The sequence below is a fragment of the Elaeis guineensis genome, chromosome 5, assembly GCF_000442705.2.
Source record: "Elaeis guineensis isolate ETL-2024a chromosome 5, EG11, whole genome shotgun sequence".
In the NCBI taxonomy this organism is placed as follows: Eukaryota; Viridiplantae; Streptophyta; class Magnoliopsida; order Arecales; family Arecaceae; genus Elaeis; species Elaeis guineensis.
The window spans coordinates 30542404-30561176 of NC_025997.2; positions in this window are offsets into that span (position 1 = coordinate 30542404).

The following is an 18773-nucleotide window of genomic DNA, read 5'->3' on the forward strand; positions in this document are numbered from 1 at the left end:
TCAATAAACACATCAGTTTATCATATTAGCTTCTGAGTACGTTTACGATCTAATTTTCCAACTCAAGTTGGCATTTATAATACCACCTTGAGTTTAAGGAGGGTGTTAGAATAATTTTAGGTGATCACATGACGATCCATAATATTTTTCTTTACCAATATAATCTCATAATATTTTTTATTAATATTATTCTATAATATTTTTTTTATTAGAATGATTCTATATTAATTATTATTATTTTTTTTTTATGGAGTTTGTACACTAACATAAATAATCTTTGAGATGTATTGAATGAAATTAAAATAGAAATAATAAAGATGATTTCTTCTCTCTTGTTTTCTTCTTCTTCTGTAAATATTTAATAAAATAAGATGTTCAATATTCTCAACATCCTATCCACAATATTCAAAATAGATAGTAGAGTCAGCAATAATCTTTCTTTCAAACAAGATGATCTTCCACCAGAATGATTGACATGAGGTGGAGCTAGAAGTTGCCTCTTGTTTTCTTCTTCTTCTGCAAATATTTTAATAAAATAAAATATTCAATCTATCCAAAATATTCAAAATAGATAGTACAGTTATCAATAATCTTTCTTTCAAGCAAGATGATCTTCCACCAAAATGATTGAACATGAGATGGAGCTAGAAGTTGCCATATTCACTTGTAATTTGCTCTATTATCAAGATGAACAATTTCAGCTAATATACAAGCTTTAGATATTTTCTATCCCATGTGAGTTAATCTCGCCTGTTACCTCTAGGAATATAGATGGTAGCTATATAGTCCACTAACTTTGCTGGAAAGATTTATTTTAATAACTGTAAATTCTAGGTCTTATCCTAAGTAAATATGCACCCACCAAGTCCCTATGATATGCGACCTCATAATTAGAGGTCCAAGCAACGTGTACAATGGAGAAGCTTCCAACCAAAGGATCAATGAATGCATGAATTGAAACCCCATTATCCACAACCCATATGGTATTATTAACCACTAATTGTCCGCCATAGCCACATCCCTCCATGTGGGTGAGGAAGAAAAAAGATATTTGCTTAAGTATTCTAGTCCCCTTTAAACTAATACTGCTCCTTGAACACTCTATTCCATAAATAATAAGGTTGGAAAATCAAAGATCTAGCTACCTTGGCCATCAAAGCTTGTTCCACATCAAAAGGTTTAATTTGATGCTAGCCCTCCATGTGATATGTTTTGGCAAATTTGCTCTCATGCAAGTAGATGAATTCTCCTACCATCTGACATGAAGCACCAGTGAAAAGCTTTAAAAGACTCTCTAACTCATCTAGCACTCATGTAGTGGAAATAAAAATATTTGACATCAGATGCGATGGGATTGAAGAAAGAAATGGTTGAAGTAAAATTATTCTTTCAGGCAAGTATAGCTCTTTCCACTTCTAAGATTGTACTTTCCATACATTAATGTAAAATCATTGGACCAATAATGTTTTAGTAGACAATGGAGCACCCAAATAAACTCGATTTCCAGGTTTAATATATATCCCCCAACAACTCACTAATTTTTCTTTGTTTATGGTTGATATTTTTTGAATAAAGAAATTTGCCCAATTCATTGTTGTGACCCGATTGATCACAATATTGCATTATAATCCTCTTCAGCCATATAATCTATCGAACCATAGCCCCAACTACTACAAAGTAGTCATCAACAAAAAAGAGATAAACTATAGACCATTTAAACTGAGACTATAACAATGCAAACTAAATTAGTGATGGATACCATCTAGCATAAATCATGAGAAAAAAAATGTCTTTTGCATATGGGTCAAGAAAAGAGATTTTTGTATTTTGACTATTTTGGTAGAAAGTGAGATTTTTATATGGACTAAATAATAGTTTTAGCAATATTGCATGTAGTGTCCATGTACATGGAAATATGACATGTGTCCCTTCATGAGAGTGTAGCTGCCCTTTTTGGTTCTATAGTTTATTGTAAAAAGTGATTTTGCATTTTCAATAAGATTTAAGCATGGAAGAAGATTGCATCATGATCTTTTTGGTACAAATTGCATCATGGTGATAAGAAGATGTTACCACCGACAAATTTAATTAAACAACCAAATATCACATCATATACATGTTTGTCTATATGTATGTATGTATATGTGATAAATTAAAGAGATATTTTCCCACATGCCATGAGACAATTTTTCTAAAAAAAGGACTAAAGACTGTTTTATATTCAATACAATACACTCTAAGATGTAGAATTACTTGACTAAATTCTACAACTCCATAAGTTCCCTTTTTAACTTTTCAGACTTATCTTTGATTACTTATCTCAACAATACCATTATTTAAAAAGAAAGTAAAGTCATAAGCATGCATTTATTTATGCAAACATATATAATCAATCAAGCATTAGGAGAACTTTACATGATTAGGTTGCTTTATGTAGCATGAAAGGCATGGTCATATGAAACATGAAAGAAGTTTTTCTTTTGTTTTCGGATTAAGTATGCCCAAAATCTTGAACTTGTGAGAGGTTTTCAATTTCCTCATAAACTTTAGTTCAATGCAATTAAGTCATTAAACTTCCAAAAATTTTTAAGTTAGATCCTGACTTTGAATTCTATTTGATTGCCATGATGGAGATGATCATATGTTGTCACATGCCATTATGAAGATGGTCACTTTGAATTCTATCCTCTTTTTGGTTACCGTAAAAAAAGAGCCTCGAACTTCTTCAGCCCCACACTACAAGAAAATTAAGATACACCCATATGAAAGATATATGGGTAAAGGCTTAAAAAATGTGGGGATACGCCTACACTCATGTTGGTACATACGTTTGGTTAAACATGGGTATGTCCAGCGTGGGTGTAGCTTATACCCATATTTTTTTTCATGTATATATCCCCTGCTTTACCCACATAACATCTAACGTAGGTGAGAGTGTATACATGGGTGTAAACCTAGTGTACATCCTCCTTTATTAAATGTGGGTAACTAAATACATACGAATCAGAATTCATAGAAGTTACCAAAATATGGGTATAAATGGACCTCTACTATCAATAATAAAATATGGGTATATAATCAATTTTTAGATGTTACTGTCCTATCCAATTTTAAAATATGGATCACCTGTAATAATAAATAAAAATAGAAATGGTGCATTGATAACTTATTTAAGCATCATGTACCACTGAATAATATACAAAGACTAATAGCTTCAAAGAGATGAAATAACTGCAAATAAGATAATCTTCACCATTGTATTAAAGAGAACTGAACATATATAGTGGTAGTTTCAAAAATATTGTCCCAACAACCTTTTTAGTTTTATTAAAACCGAAAGAACAAGGCCATATACCATCAGATTTTTGAATATAAAAGAAAGTAAACACTAAAACTCAAAAAATAGAATAAACAAATTTCAGCTGATCTCCTGCACTTTATATATAAGTTCTAAGCTCACTTTTACTATACCAAAAAGAAAATAAAGTAAACTTAAATTGATGATACCAAAAAGTTAATTTTGCAAAATCTGAGAGTTTATCAACATATGAAGCCATTAGCAAGACAATCTCTATCTTTTCTTGACACCATCTATCATATCCCTGACTTGAATTTGTAAATATATATATATATATATATATATATATATATATATATATATATATATATATATATATATATATATATCAATCATTTTAGAGCTTAAGTCACTATTAAATATATATATATATATAGACACATACATAATCTTTTCACCAAACAATATGAGTGCCCACAACATATTTCATTAAAGCTCGACTTCTGCTCTTTACAAGCAATAGAGCATCAGGTTTAGTTGTATAAGAAACAGAAATCTCACAAAACACATCTTCCAAATTTTTGTCCACCAACATCTTGCCTTTATCATCAGACATGAATGTTCCTTTGCCTACTTCTTTCTATGAGATATCCAGTAAAATAACTTCTTCACCCTACAAGTACTGATTTCATAAGATCTAATCAGCAAGTCCTGATGACTCACCACTATGACAATATTGAACCATTCTATTAAAATCTTCAAATTCGTGAAACTAAATTTCACTTACTATTTTAGATGATTCAAGAATAGGTGGTGTATTCACTTGAGGTGAGATTTGTTCAGCTCTATCACCATTCTAGAAACAACTAAGAGTTAGCCAGCTTTCTTAAAAAAATATTAAAATATGAGTGTGGCACAAAGTAATGATATCATAGATATCTCTAGGCTATGTTTGCTACTAACTGATGATATTTTATTTTTCTTTGACGAATGGTTATCAGTTTCTTTCATGTTGACAATATTTTATTAATAAATGAGTACAATTAACTTAAAATAAAAATCAAATGGTCATCAGCTTCTTTGATGAATGGCCATCAACTTCTTTCCTGTTGGCAATATCTTATAATAAATGAGTACAATTAACTTAAAATAAAAATCAAATGGCAAGTAGAGCGAATGGTCATTAGCTTCTTGCATGATACTTTCATAATTTCAAAAAAATTAGATGATAATTCTGAAAATAAAGATTGAGTTATCCAATCTCATTTGTATAGAAAGAAAAAAAAAATTATATATTCAACTGGAGTACCCACTAAAGCCGTTGAACCATAAATATTTGCTACTTGGATTTGGAAAGTTCCAACTTGACCTGCAAAATCATGAACCATTTTACGCACACTCTCATTTTTCTTTTTCAAGACTTCATTAGTTGCTTTAGGGCCTTACAGTGAACTGGGAGTTGGTCCTATCCCTAAACAACGGACCATGTCTAACCTTTCTTCGTCAAACTATTTAAAAAACACCTCATCCTCTTCTGCATCTTTAAACATCTCCTGTTGGTTTCCAATAGACATGTATTAATTACAAAAAATAAATATTATAATAAAAATAAGATAAACCTACAGTTTAATTGACTGATAAAGGGTACTTATAATGAGTCCAACAGCAACATCATGTATAGGGTTACCATCCTTTCTAGTACAAGTCTTGGTCCACATGTGGAGGCAGCTCAATTTTTTTTTCTATCCTTTTAAACTGAGTATACAATATAAAAAAAATTAAATGAACACAATAGACATATTCCTCAAAGCAAATGCTTAAAAAAAATTAGATGGATTTTACCTGCAGGTGATTGATTTGCATGAAGCTCCTTGTTCCTGCATAATAAAGATACTTGTACTTCTTCTTGCAGTCAATATTGGTATTTGTTCTTTTCTGTCATTGTTCCATATACGTCAAAATTTAAGACCGACCTCAACCACTTCACAAAAAATTGAAACAATTTCTATATATCTGCCACTGTAGAGTACACCAACTGTTGGTACCTTTCTTCCATTGAGCCTCTGGGACATTCTTAGGTACTTCACCTTTTCTTTTTATATTCTTATTACAATTGCATGTGAAGTACTTCTTTTTTAAACGGTACTTCATCCCTCTCTATTTTTCTGCCAAAGTCTTCATTGCAAAATTATAATGCTCATCTCCCACATCATACTTCTTTTGAAATAAGAAAAAATAATATTATTAATATATTATAATAATAAGTGCCAAACCATAGATGACATAGAAATCAATATCACCTTTGTGTATTTTCAAAGGTCAAGTTTAGTAGTCTTAGGTATCTTTTGCCAATCATTCATACTAACTGATAACTGCTCATAGAACTTGGTTAGGCTAGTCAAAAAGCTCATAAATGATTATCCACCATCCCTAACTATCTGTCCATACTCATTCCACTCTACATGAATCATCTTATTAGAATCCATCGTATACACATCTTTCATTTGTGTCTCACCATGATACTTTTTTGTGGGTGGCTCTTCAGGTTGGAACACCTCTCTTTTCTTTGAGGCTGCACCAGTATCATCTTCATGTACAATGCTCTGCTTTGCAAACCTCTGCTCCTCAATGACTTGCCTAGCTGCACTCTTTTTCGCATATCTCACAGAAGTAAAACCAGCCACAAAAGAATCTAACTCCGTCATTGTAAACCAGTGATCATTAAGCTGAAAAAATAAAAATCAATAAGTAAATAAGTTAGGAATGCCTATAAAATTAATACAGAAGTTAGAGGACTAGAATATACAAAAAAAAGAATCTTATTTAGGGAGATAGTCGTGGGAGCAACCTGCATAAAATGACAGATATAATATGTAACAAAGTACCCACAATCATCCCCATTTGATTACATTGGTACCTATTATTAATGAAATATGAACAAAAAGATTAATGGCTATTACGACTCTATGTTTTATATAAATAAATTATTTATTCAAAAAAATATCACATAACTACCTTTAGAGTTATCAATGGCATAGTCCACATTGCTCTTACATCTTTTGACCTCTTTTCACAGTCATACATGTTAAAAACAAGACTGCACGTAGACATATGCAAATAGTCTAAGTATACTAATAGGAATTGACTATGAAAGCCAAAGTTGAAAAATAAAAATCAGATTTATTTGTATACTATCTTAATTCATCTTCATATCTATCACCACTATTGTTTGGAAAAGAATCTAATGGCAACATGCAGGGTGGAGTGATCGAAGTAAAACTCTCACCAAAGTTACAAAAAATCACAATAAGCCAATGATCCCTAATGTTAACAAAATGTAAGTGCACATTCTCTCATAGAACATTTGGCAAATTGGAAATAACTATACCTAATAACCCACCAAATGTAAATAGAAAGGATAAAATATTTCTTTTCAAAGACTGCTTTGTTTCTTATCTACTTTGAATTTTTTTTTTTTGATGGCTTACTCACATACAAGCTAAACAATAAGCAATCAAAATAATGAAACCATGATTATCTCTCTGAACTTAGCTTGCTCCATATGTACCTAGAAATAATAAAAATAGATAAGTGAAAATAAACCAAACATAAAATAGATAGCACCAAAGTTTGAAGACTATTGGAAACTAAGCATCCATACATCCTTGGTATATTTAGTGTAAGAATATCAAGAACCAAAATTCATACTCATCCCACATAAGTAGAAAAGCGACTGGTTGCCAACCTCTTTTGTATTAAATTTTCTATTGGTTTAAGTAACATTCCCTCATCTTATTGTTTATCTTCAGCACTACTATCATATGTCTCTTCAAGATCAATCACTTTCTTATTGTCCACTGTTGGTTCAGAATCACGTCCTTCATGATAAGTAGATCTTATTCTTGGTCTATCTCAAGTAGGTACAATCATCGGATTTTTCTTTCTAACCTTGCAAAAGAAACTAAAGTAATCATCACTTTTGTTTGAGTATAATAAATATTAGCTTAGTTAAGAATTATGTCATTTACATATACTCTCAGTCGAGATAGCAAATATCATTGCAACAACACTTATAATTAAAAGGAATGATGTTAGTACAATAAAACCAAGAAATAAATAGAAACATTGTTCATATATGCATAGAAATATGTTACTATTACTAGGTTACAATCTCAATTCCTTCAATATCATCTCTTTCCCATGTTATATTGTGCTCATCCTCCACATCAATCTCATTGTCATAATTGCTAGCATGAAGATCTATTTATTGCTCAATTTCCAACCCATCATCAGCATCATTGAAGTCCTCGTTCATATCAAAGTAATCCCTTGACTTTGCCTTTCTAACTATATGCCATCCACTTTCTTTTGAATCTTTTACATTCCATACTTACTCCACTTGATTAGCTAATACAAAAGGCTCTGAAGTGCGCAATTTATGATTAAAATTTACCAATGTCAAATTCTCATCTTCTTTGATATCTCGATTGACATCCACCAATTCACACTTAAAGAGCAAAAACTTCTTCTCACCATAATAGATTAACTCTACAATCTCATCTAAGACTCCATAATAGGTCACATCACTATGTATTGGATTATTATCTCTTGCACTAGAGAAGCTTGCCATTTTAGCTGATATCATAATGCCACTATTTTGAGTTTTCCTCCCCTACTTAGCACTCATTGTATGAAATCTAAACCCATTAATTAAACACCCATTGTATTTCTTGACTATATTAACTAGATGTTTTTTTAGGCAATGAATAATAGTTGGTAAATCTTCTTTGCTTTGATGTTATAGCTCCTGAACCTATAAGAAAGGCATTGTAGTATTTAATTAGTGATCACATACCTCTTCTCACAAGACAAAAATCAAGAAAATAATGACACATCACATACATATCTGCCCAACCATTGTGGAAACTTGCTCACATGGATACTTTCAATATCCCTTTTTGATGAATGAGGTCGTTCCTTTTGGATCAACTCTAAGTGCATCCTTAACATAGAAAATAATATTATATGTGAGGTTTCTAGTAACACCTACAAATTTTGTAATATTATAAAATAAAAAATTATATTTTACTTACAATGCATATGGTTGAACCTCTTCTTGATTGAATAATATATATCAATGAGCTTGATCCAACTCCGCATTATCCATCTTACAAGAACTCCCAGCACCCAAAGATCGGCCTAGGTTAATGTATATCTATCCCAAAGTATCAACTTCAGTACGATCATCATTTATCCCATGTGTATTTAGCCATGTCTCAACATCATCATCTAAGAATCTTGATGCAAAAGCTACTGTTTTCGCAGCCAAATAACCATTTGCAATTGAACCTTTTGGTTGTCCTTTATTACGCACATATGATTTCAATCTCATCAAGAACCTATGATCATGATCCATAAATTTTACTAGTCTACAAGATATAAAAAATTAAAAAATATTAAATTCAAAATACACTTTTCAATTGGATACATCCATCGATAATTGATTGGACTAGCAAGTCAAGTTTCATATGGCAAATGAACAAGCAAGTGAACCATCACGTCAAAAAAATTAAGAGGAAATATTATCTCCATATGGCATAAGAAGACTTAAATTCTTTGACCAAGTAAATAAAAATTATTTGCTGAAGAAGTCTTTGAGCATGATTGTAAGAAAAACTTATTCAATTCAATGACTATCCACTTAACTTTCTTGCTATTTGTAGATCGGATTGCTATTGAAAGTAGTTGTTGCATAGCTATGTGATAGTCATGGCTTTTCAGCCCCCACATCTTTCCATGCACTAGGTCAACAGCCTAGAGATGTTAGCTGCGTACCCATCAGGAACCTTCACATCTTTAAGAACTTGGCACATGCTTTTCTTCTCTTTTTTACTCAATATGAAACGAGCTAGTGGCAACCAGATCTTTTTTGGATCTAGAGTTTTGGGATAAAGAGATGGTCTTATATTTAAATCGACTAAGTCTTGTTGAGCTTTCAAGCCATCTTTATTTTTACCATCAATTCTCAATAATGTTCCAATCAAATTGTCAAAAATATTCTTCTCGATGTGCATTACATCAAAGTTATGGTAGATAGATAATAACTTTCAATATGACAAATCAAAAAAGATATTCTTCTTTTTCCATACCAGGTATTTGTCTTCCTCAACATTATCAGGCTCTTTTATAATATTCCTCTTCTTTGACTTCTTTTGCTTTGGTACTCTCTTCAAATTTTTGCTTGAGTTTTTTTTTTCTTCATATTTTTAAAATTTTTTGAGGTAAAAGTAAGACCCTCTACTTGCTGAAACACTTTACTCCTAGAAAGTGAGGTAGGTGCATCTTTCATATCTTTTTCTTATCATAAAATCACGACTTCATTCATCGAAATTTATGATCCTTATCTAACCACCGTCTATGACTAGCATAATAATATTTTCATCAGAATGTAACCAATCAAAGCATGTATCTTTATTACATTATGGACAAGCCAATCGTCCATTCGTGCTCCAACTTGACAAGTATGTATATGCGAAAAAAATTATTTATGGTCCATAATAATGCAGCATGCATATTTAACCCTCACCTCTTGAAGCATCATATGTGTCAACCCCATTTCATAAAAGATTTAATTCATGAATGAGAGGTTATAGGTAAACATCAATGTTGTTACCAGATCCATGTGGACCTGGTATAAGCAAGGATAGGAATATATAAAGCCATTTCATATACTTTCATGGTGACAAATTATAAGGCAGCAAAATAACCGGCCAAATGCTATAGCTCATACTCATATTACCAAAAGGATTAAACCCATCACTTGCCAAGCTAAGGCAAATATTTTGAGGGTCAAATCCAAAATCATTAATGACATCAAGAGATTTCTAACAAGATGAATCAGCTGGATGTCTCAAGATGCCATCTACTTTTCGCTGTTGTTTATGCTATCCTATTTTTGCAGCCAATTCAGAATATATGTACATCTTCTGAAGTCTTAGAATTAATAAAAAATAACGAAGAATCTTTTTGGACTTTCTTTTCCCTCGATGACCATCACAAGTTTCTTTTTCAATCCATCTATCCTCACCATGTTTTGGATAACTTGTTTGATCCTTATTCTCCTCCCCCAAATACAAAATACAATCGTTGGGACAGCATCAATCTTTTTATAACTATAACCTAATGTGATAATAATCTTTTTAAATTCATAAAAAGAATTTGGATGTGCATTGCCTTCTGGAAGAAGGGTTTGTACAACTGCATCATCAAATCAAAAGCCTTTAGGGACATTTCAGTCATGCACTTAATGTTGAACAAATGGAGAATAAAAGAAAGCTTCTTGAAACTCTTATATTCTTCAAATAATGATTCTTGTGAATCTTCAAGTAACTTTTTTAATCCATTTAATTATCCATCTCTATCTCCCAGATCAGTATCACCATATTCAAATTCTTTATCATCATCAGCTACAGCTTTACGTGCATCTAGTACCATTTCTTATATGCCATCATCCTTAGTGCAATCTCCATTTGTCCTATTTATGTTAGAAGGGATACTATGAGCTGAAATATCAAAATATAATTTTTAAAGTTTCTTATCCTTAATAACTCCATTAAAAGCTAAATGTGCTCTAATTGTGTCTTTGTCATTGGTCAAACTACAAACACACTGTAGACAAGGGCACTTAAATGTATCACTGCCCAATCTCCAATATGCATACTTGATGAATCCATCAACTCTATTAAGATACTGTACTATCCCCTTTAAAAAATAAATACCAGGTAAAATGAGAATCGAAGTGTTATATATATATAAATTCTATCTTTATAAACCAATCTTCAATACCTTGGTAGATTCAAGCAACTCCAATCTATATCCATAGCTATATATGTATCTAAAATAAACACAAAAGAAGAAAAATAAGTAAAGGATACTGAAACAAAATTTTTTGAGAGGCTAACATACAATGATCAATAACAATATTTACAAGTTCAAGGTATTGATAGTTAAGACTGAATGCAAAAGTTAATAAATAATATGCCCACTAAGCAATAAAGAAAATATATACACAACACCTTATCCTGGAGTTATTCTCCATAATAAATTAAGAAATTAACTCATAGAGAATATCAACATGAAATTAAAAAAAGAAAGGCACACAAAAGTTAGCTAATGACATGTTTTAATCAGATGGGTACTGTAGGCCCTATTCCTCAACAAAATTGATGGCACCATCAAGAGAAGTGATGGGGATAGCATAACTCCAAACACACCCAACCCCACAGAGGACACACCATCTAAATTAAAACAATATTAAATGATCATGAAGATAAGGCAACAAGGACTATACCATCTGAAAGTAATATTAAAAGGACATCAAGACAAAGCAAATAGGGACCACACTCAAAAAAAAGTATATAAATAATAAGACCAATGCATGCTGACAAATAGGGAAGTTAGAATATATATGGGGACAAAGGAAACTGATGGCCTGAAGACATTTCCAATAGGTATAAAACAAATCCTCTTACCCCCAACAGAGCTTTCTTCTACCTCTTAACAATGGATTTAATAAACATCCTGTCCTCAGAAACCTATAAACTATGAAGTAACTATATAGTACTTATCAACAAGTGCAATCCAGAGAAGATAGCCCCAGCCTCCTCACTGATTCAATGAAGCACAAGTACCCCTTATCATACCCAATTGTTGACATCATATGCATATATAGAGAGAGATGCTTGGAGCTGCGTAAAGGAGGCTGAGCCCTTGATCCCCCTCCCTAGCTACCTTCAATTTAGAGATAAAGAGAGATGCACTGGGAGTTAGCGGTGAGGGGGCCGAGCCCCTGACCCCCCCTTCCCTACTACCTTCAGTTTAGAGAGAGGGGGGGGGAGAGGGAGCCGTGATCCCCGTCCGCATTGCCATCGATTTAGAGAGAGAGATCATGGATGCAGTGCTCACCATCGTCGACGACCACCACCGCCGTTCACGTTAGGCCTAGGGCCTTCACCTGGAGAATAGAGAAAACAAGATTAGGATATATCGATTTGGAAGAAATAAAGAGAGAGAATGGAGAGTGAGCAGGGAGCAGGGAGCAAAGAATAGAGAGTGGAGAGAGCAGATGACCACCGCCTCCATCGCCTTTGACGCGAAGCCTAGGGCCTTCACCTAGAGAATAGAGAAAATATGATTAGGGCATGTCAATTTGGGAGAAATAAAGAGAGAGAATGGAGAGAGAGTGGAGAGCGGATAGAACGGATGATCGTTGCCAACGATCACCACGTCCACCATCATTCATGCCGCCGCCACTCTTACTGCCTCTGTTGCTGCCAGATTAGGAAGTGGAGAGTGAGGCTCTTGGATCAAACGGTGTGAAGGAAGGTTGTGACAATGGTAGGACTAGGCCATGCTTTATAGCAGCCAGTCGGAGCGCCGACGAAAAACCTCTGTAACCAGCAAAAGAACCCTAGGCGGTGGAGAGGACTTTCTCCCTCCACACGGTCTGATCCAAAAGATGGGGCATCAGGGTTCCTGTTGGTGGGACAGGCGGTAATTTTATTATTTTACTTAATCAAAGAAGATGGGGTCGGTGCTTTTTTTTTTTTCTTTTTTTTTTTTTTGTTTTGGCGCTCCTCTCTTGGCGCTAGTCACTTTCCGCCAATACTTAGTATATTTTTTAGAAGATTTGAGTTATCCATATTTACCTATTAGCAGATTTAATTTACTCATATTTAATCATTGAAATATAAGTTAAAAATTAATTATGATATTTTCACATTTGACAAACATGGGTATATACAATTTTTTTTTAGAATTTGATCTTTTACCCATATATGTACTTTATGTGACTAAAAAGCATAGGTGTATATGACATTTTTTGTAGTGCCAGCACCCCCCCCCCACCCACCCCTGTCGCTCTCTTCCCCTCTTGCAGCTAGGTTTTCACTTTCTAATTCTATCCCTTTTTTCGATCCGACAATTGAAGATCAATGATGGCCATACAACGAGCAGAGAAAGTGAGAAAGAGAGGAGGAGAGTTGGAAGAGATGGCAACTAGAAGAGTTAGAAGGTTCAGATCAGTATAGGTATGGTTTTATAACTAAAATATGGACTTCTTCAATGAAGATTTAGAGGTTGTCCATACTATTTATAAGTGTGATCGATATCTTGGATTTATGTTTATAATTTTGTAGGTGTTTAACTATGCTGCTATGTGTTGTTTAATTGTGATGTCCATGGGTGTTTGTTAGTGGTAGAGCAATTCATATTATGGGTATTTCATGTGGATTGACCTTGAAATAAAGGATAAAATGAAAGCAGCTCTTCTTACAAAAAGGGATGAAGCTAGAAACTTGAAGAAGTAGATGTTTTAAAAAGAGAGGCTATTGATATCAAAATGGAGGTAACAAAGTGGAAGGTTGAATATGGTGGGATGAGGAGAGAGCTTGCAAACCATATTGCAATAAAGAAGTTATATATGATTGCAATCATACTTTTATAGGTTCTCCTAAAAAATATTGATTATATTTTGAGTTAAAAATACATTTGTGATTTTGTAATGATCTTGGAAGTGATGGTTGTAGGGAGAAAAAAAATAATGTGATGGGCTCTTCGAAATCAGCTTTGTAATGAATATTATGTAGTAATATTGTTAAATGTAATGCTTGAACTTTATATATAATATTAAATGTTACCTTTGTCTACATATGTAATTTTTAAATATTATCACCTTTGTGTTTAGCTATAGTAATGTGTTATTGCCTACACCTTTATATGTGATGTTAATATAACTAGAGAAAAACAAACTCTTAAATATGTTGAAACAAGGATACAGTGCCACCATAGTGAAACATGAACCCTTTGTGTCCAACCATAATGTAGCCACACTAGATTATATTACTTTGCATTGAGGATATGCTGAAACATTAAGTTATTTTACATGCTAAAATAGTGCAGCCATAGTGTAACATATATATGAAATCATTTGACTTGGGTGCTGAAACAATGAACATTGAACCCTTGATGTTGCTTTCTTCAATCTAATTAAGATTGCAAAGCCCCTGATCCATGATGTAGACTTTTTATTTTAATGCAAGAGCAAATTTTAGAGCTTTGAAATATGGAATCTGAGCTCATTTTTTAGAGCTTAGATGGAATCTGAGCTCAATGCATGGCACTTGACTCTAGAATAGTATGCTTTGAAATATATTGAATATATGGCATATGCCAATGAGCTCTGAAATATGGATACAAAGAACATGGACATATTAGAGTAAGCTTTGAAATCGGGGAGCATATGGATACAGGGAACATTGATATAAGCTCTGAAACAAGTATGGAAACATTGTTATAGGTGCTTGACACTGCACATTGGACATTATCTAAGATCGCACATTGAATCATGGATACAACTTCCTAAGGCTAAGCCTACATTGAAATTGAGACTAAGATTGAAATATTGAAACATGGAAACAAGTGCTTGGATATAAACTCTGGGATTGAAACATGGATACATGCTCTAAGACCACAGATTGAAATAGGTTCCTGTAATATGGGTTCAAGCATTATGAAACAAATGCCTGAGACTAAGACATTTAGCATGAGCACACGTGCATGAGACTGCACATTGAATAAATAAATAAAGTATTGAACATTGTCTACACATTGAAAATGGAACATATAAAACATTGAAAATTAAAAATTGACTGCATATTGAACATTGAACTATCTGAGAATTGAAATTACATTGAGTTGTCTGTGCATTGATCATTCAACATTGAACTTACAAAATATTGATCTAACTTAACCGTCTGAGTATTGAAATTATAGCATCTGAATATTGAACTAAAATTGTCTTAACATTATCAAACAACAAACACTGAACTCATAATAAAAACATCAATTAGTGGTGCCTAACATCAACTAACATCCACCTAGACTTTTCATATTGTACATTCACAGCAGATTTGGACAGCTTCACCAATAGCAACTAACATCCACATCTGCAGCTAACATCCACAGCTTCTTCTAGCTATCCCCAAACTACTTTAAGTGCTTGATTGAGAAGATACTAATTGACTAGATCCAACATTGCTTCTCCAAAACTATTTGCTATGCACTCTAACATTTAGACACATCCATTTCATATTTTGTTTAGATATTATGATTTATCTCCCTAAATTTGTAAGTAAGATATACCCTAAGTTGTTGACCCTATAGTTGATTTTGATGATTCCAAAATATTGAGTATGATTGATACTAATCATGTGTTTCAAGAATGAATGCAGGAGTTTCAAAGATGCTTAAATTGAAGAATTTATCCATGAAAAAGATTCTCTCAAGTTGGTAAACCAAAGCACTTCAAAGAGCATATTTTCTCATATTTGGTCAAGAGGAGTCGACTCTTGATGAAGAAGAGTCGACTCTAGCACATTGAAAGAAAACTGGCATGGAGTCGAGTTGACTCGAAAAAAATCGAAGCCGACTCCATTCGCAGGACAGAAAGCAATTTCTATATGTCTGAGACTGAATCGAGTCGAAATGAAACTGAGTCGACTCGAAATGAAATTGAGCCAACTCTAAAAAAAAATCGAGTCGACTCATGATACAGGACAGCACTAATGACTAGTTTTCTGCACACCTTCGAACGGCTATTTTTCCATCTCAATGGCTAGTCCAAGCCTTCCAACGGTCAAAACTCTTTCTCCAGCTATTATGAAGCTTATTAAAAGATGGATAATCAATTGGGAAGAAAGATCAAGAAGATTTGAAAGAAAAAACATCATTTCCTAGAGGGAACATTGAATATCATTGAAAAGAGAGAAAAGAGAGGATTTTTGTGCATAGATTTCAGCAAGCTTTCAAGATCAATCTTCTCCATCATTTTTTACATCCTCTCAAGCATCATTCAAGATAAGTTGAAGCATCTTTTGTGTAATTCATCAGTAACTTCTTCGGACTTAAAAGAGTTCATCTTTTTTATTTTTTGTTTGTGCTAAAATTTATACATAAGATTTTATTTTCTTTACAAGTTTCTTTGAAGAAAAAAACTTGGAGATTAGGTCCATCCAAACTTGAAATTGGATATTATGAATTTTGGTTGATGAGCTCGAAAAATCAATTGGATTAATAGTGAGCCCAAAAAACTATCGATATAAGATTTTAGTTGGTGATTCCAGAAAATAAACTAGATTTATTTGTGAGCTCAGCTAAAATAAATACATTGTAATAAAAAAGATTATAGTGAAATTTTCAAGGAGAGCTTAGAGAGTGGATGTAGGTGCGAGGTTGCACCGAATCACTATAAATTTGTTTGTTTATGTTATGGCTTCCTTGCTTTCTTTATTTTACTTGTAATTTTTTATTTGTATTGTTTAGATTCTTGATTTGCATAACTATCTTACTTCCGCTGTAGCTTAAAGTCTTCATGTTACAAACTTTCTAATTTGCATAAATTAAAGCACATACTTGTTTAGAGCTAAATTTGGTTAAAATTTTTAAAGAACCCAATTCATCCTCTCTCTTAGGTTGCTATCTTTCTAGATAATAAGTGGTATCAGAGCAAGTGCTCTGTTATTAGTTGTTGACCTAACGATTTTAGAGTAAAAGATCATGACAATCCCAGTTGGATCCTTATTTGTCGAAGGACAATCAATCTCTAGACCATCACTATTTAATGGCACCAATTATACATATTGAAAAGCTAGAATGAAAAATCTTTATACAAACTCTAGATTATGATATGTGGAGAATCATAACTAAAAGACCACACACACCCATAATTAAAATAAATAGAGTGCTCTTTCTTAAGCCCGAAAAGGATTGAGATGTAAATGATAAAAAGATGGCTCAATTAAATGTTAAAACCATCAATATACCTTATTGTTCATTAGATGTGCATGAATTTATTAGAATATCAACTTGCACATCGATTAAAGAGATTTTAGATAAATTAAAAATTACTCATGAGGGGAATAAGCCAAGTTAAGGAGTTTCAAAATTAATTTGTTTATTCATAAGTATGAAATATTTAAAATAAAACTGTTGGGGAATAGTGTCCCAAAGCCAATCGTCAGCCTGTTGACGGTTGTGCTCCTTTTGTATTAGTACATGAATTATAAATAAATAAAAGTTATTTTATATTTTTTTCATCACAAATGTTTCATCTTCTAATGAACTCCTGTGTTTGTGGTGAAGTCCTTAGGACTATTTAGACTCGACAAAGGAGGATTTGTCGCTTAGTCCTTAAACATGTTTGCGACCAAATGATACGTTGTTACCAGGATGACAATATTTATCGAGCATAGGTCGTTGTGTGCCATATGGGTTGGTTGTCCTCATAACCAAAGAGTGTGGAGACACTGGTATGGCATACAGGTGAGATGTAATGGTACATCTGCACTGAATGTGACCAACTCCGGAGCTATTTCTGCTGTCAAGATTTGCTCCGATGGGATATGGGTATAAATGTCCCTCCGACCTGAGACCGCCACGGTGACTTGCAAGCAACTCACTGCACTTAGGCACTGGACTACCTGAATTTCTAATTCAGTGATGGAAGGTTGCTGGGTGTAGTCAAGTACTTGACTTGTCGGTGCGTGTGTCAAGATGGGATTGACCACTCCAGTTTAGGAGCTGTGTATAGTCGTGTTTCAATTTAGCAAAACCTTGGCCAGGGTAGTCCTAGTGAGGAGTCATCAGGACTAATTGAGTTGAGCACGATTCGGATGATATCATCAGGGTTGACAGTTTAACCCTGAGTCATCCTAAACACAGGGGTCAAAAGGGATGAATTATACGGTAACCATATTCACGTAGGTTCTGAATATTGCGATTGCGATTATTCGACCTATCCGGTCGTCGGTACCATTGCTAGATGGTCACTTCGATTAGTACAGAAATTGGTTCCTGTGCTATCGACTTAGGTTCGAACCTGCGGGGTCACACACATTAGAGGTTCCTTTCTGATCTGATGGCTGATTATGAGTCTTATCTATCTGAAACTCTATGATTAAGAATTAAGATTCTCTAATCATGAGTTCCACACATTTTGGGTACCGGGGTCAAAATTTTGAATTTCGAATTTTGAATTTGAAATTTGAACTCTTTGATCAGGGTTTCATATCGATGGTCTCTGATGCCTGATTGCCCATCGATTTGGACTCAACATTTATGAGAGGTTTAATTAGTGATTTAATCACTAATTAACTCAATTTGATTGAGTAATTATTTTTGGATCAAGTCCAATTGAATTGGATTCAGTTTGGATTGACCCGATTAGGTTAAATGTTGACCTAATCGCTAAGGTGGTTTAGTCCCTGATTTGATCAGGGGTTAGATTTAGTTAATTCCTGATTTGATTAGATTTTATTAAGCCTAATTAAGCCTAATTATGTTGAGTTTAATTTGGTCTAATTGTGCTCAACCTATTTTAAACTAGGTTGGCTCAATTTGAATCAAACCACCTTGTTTT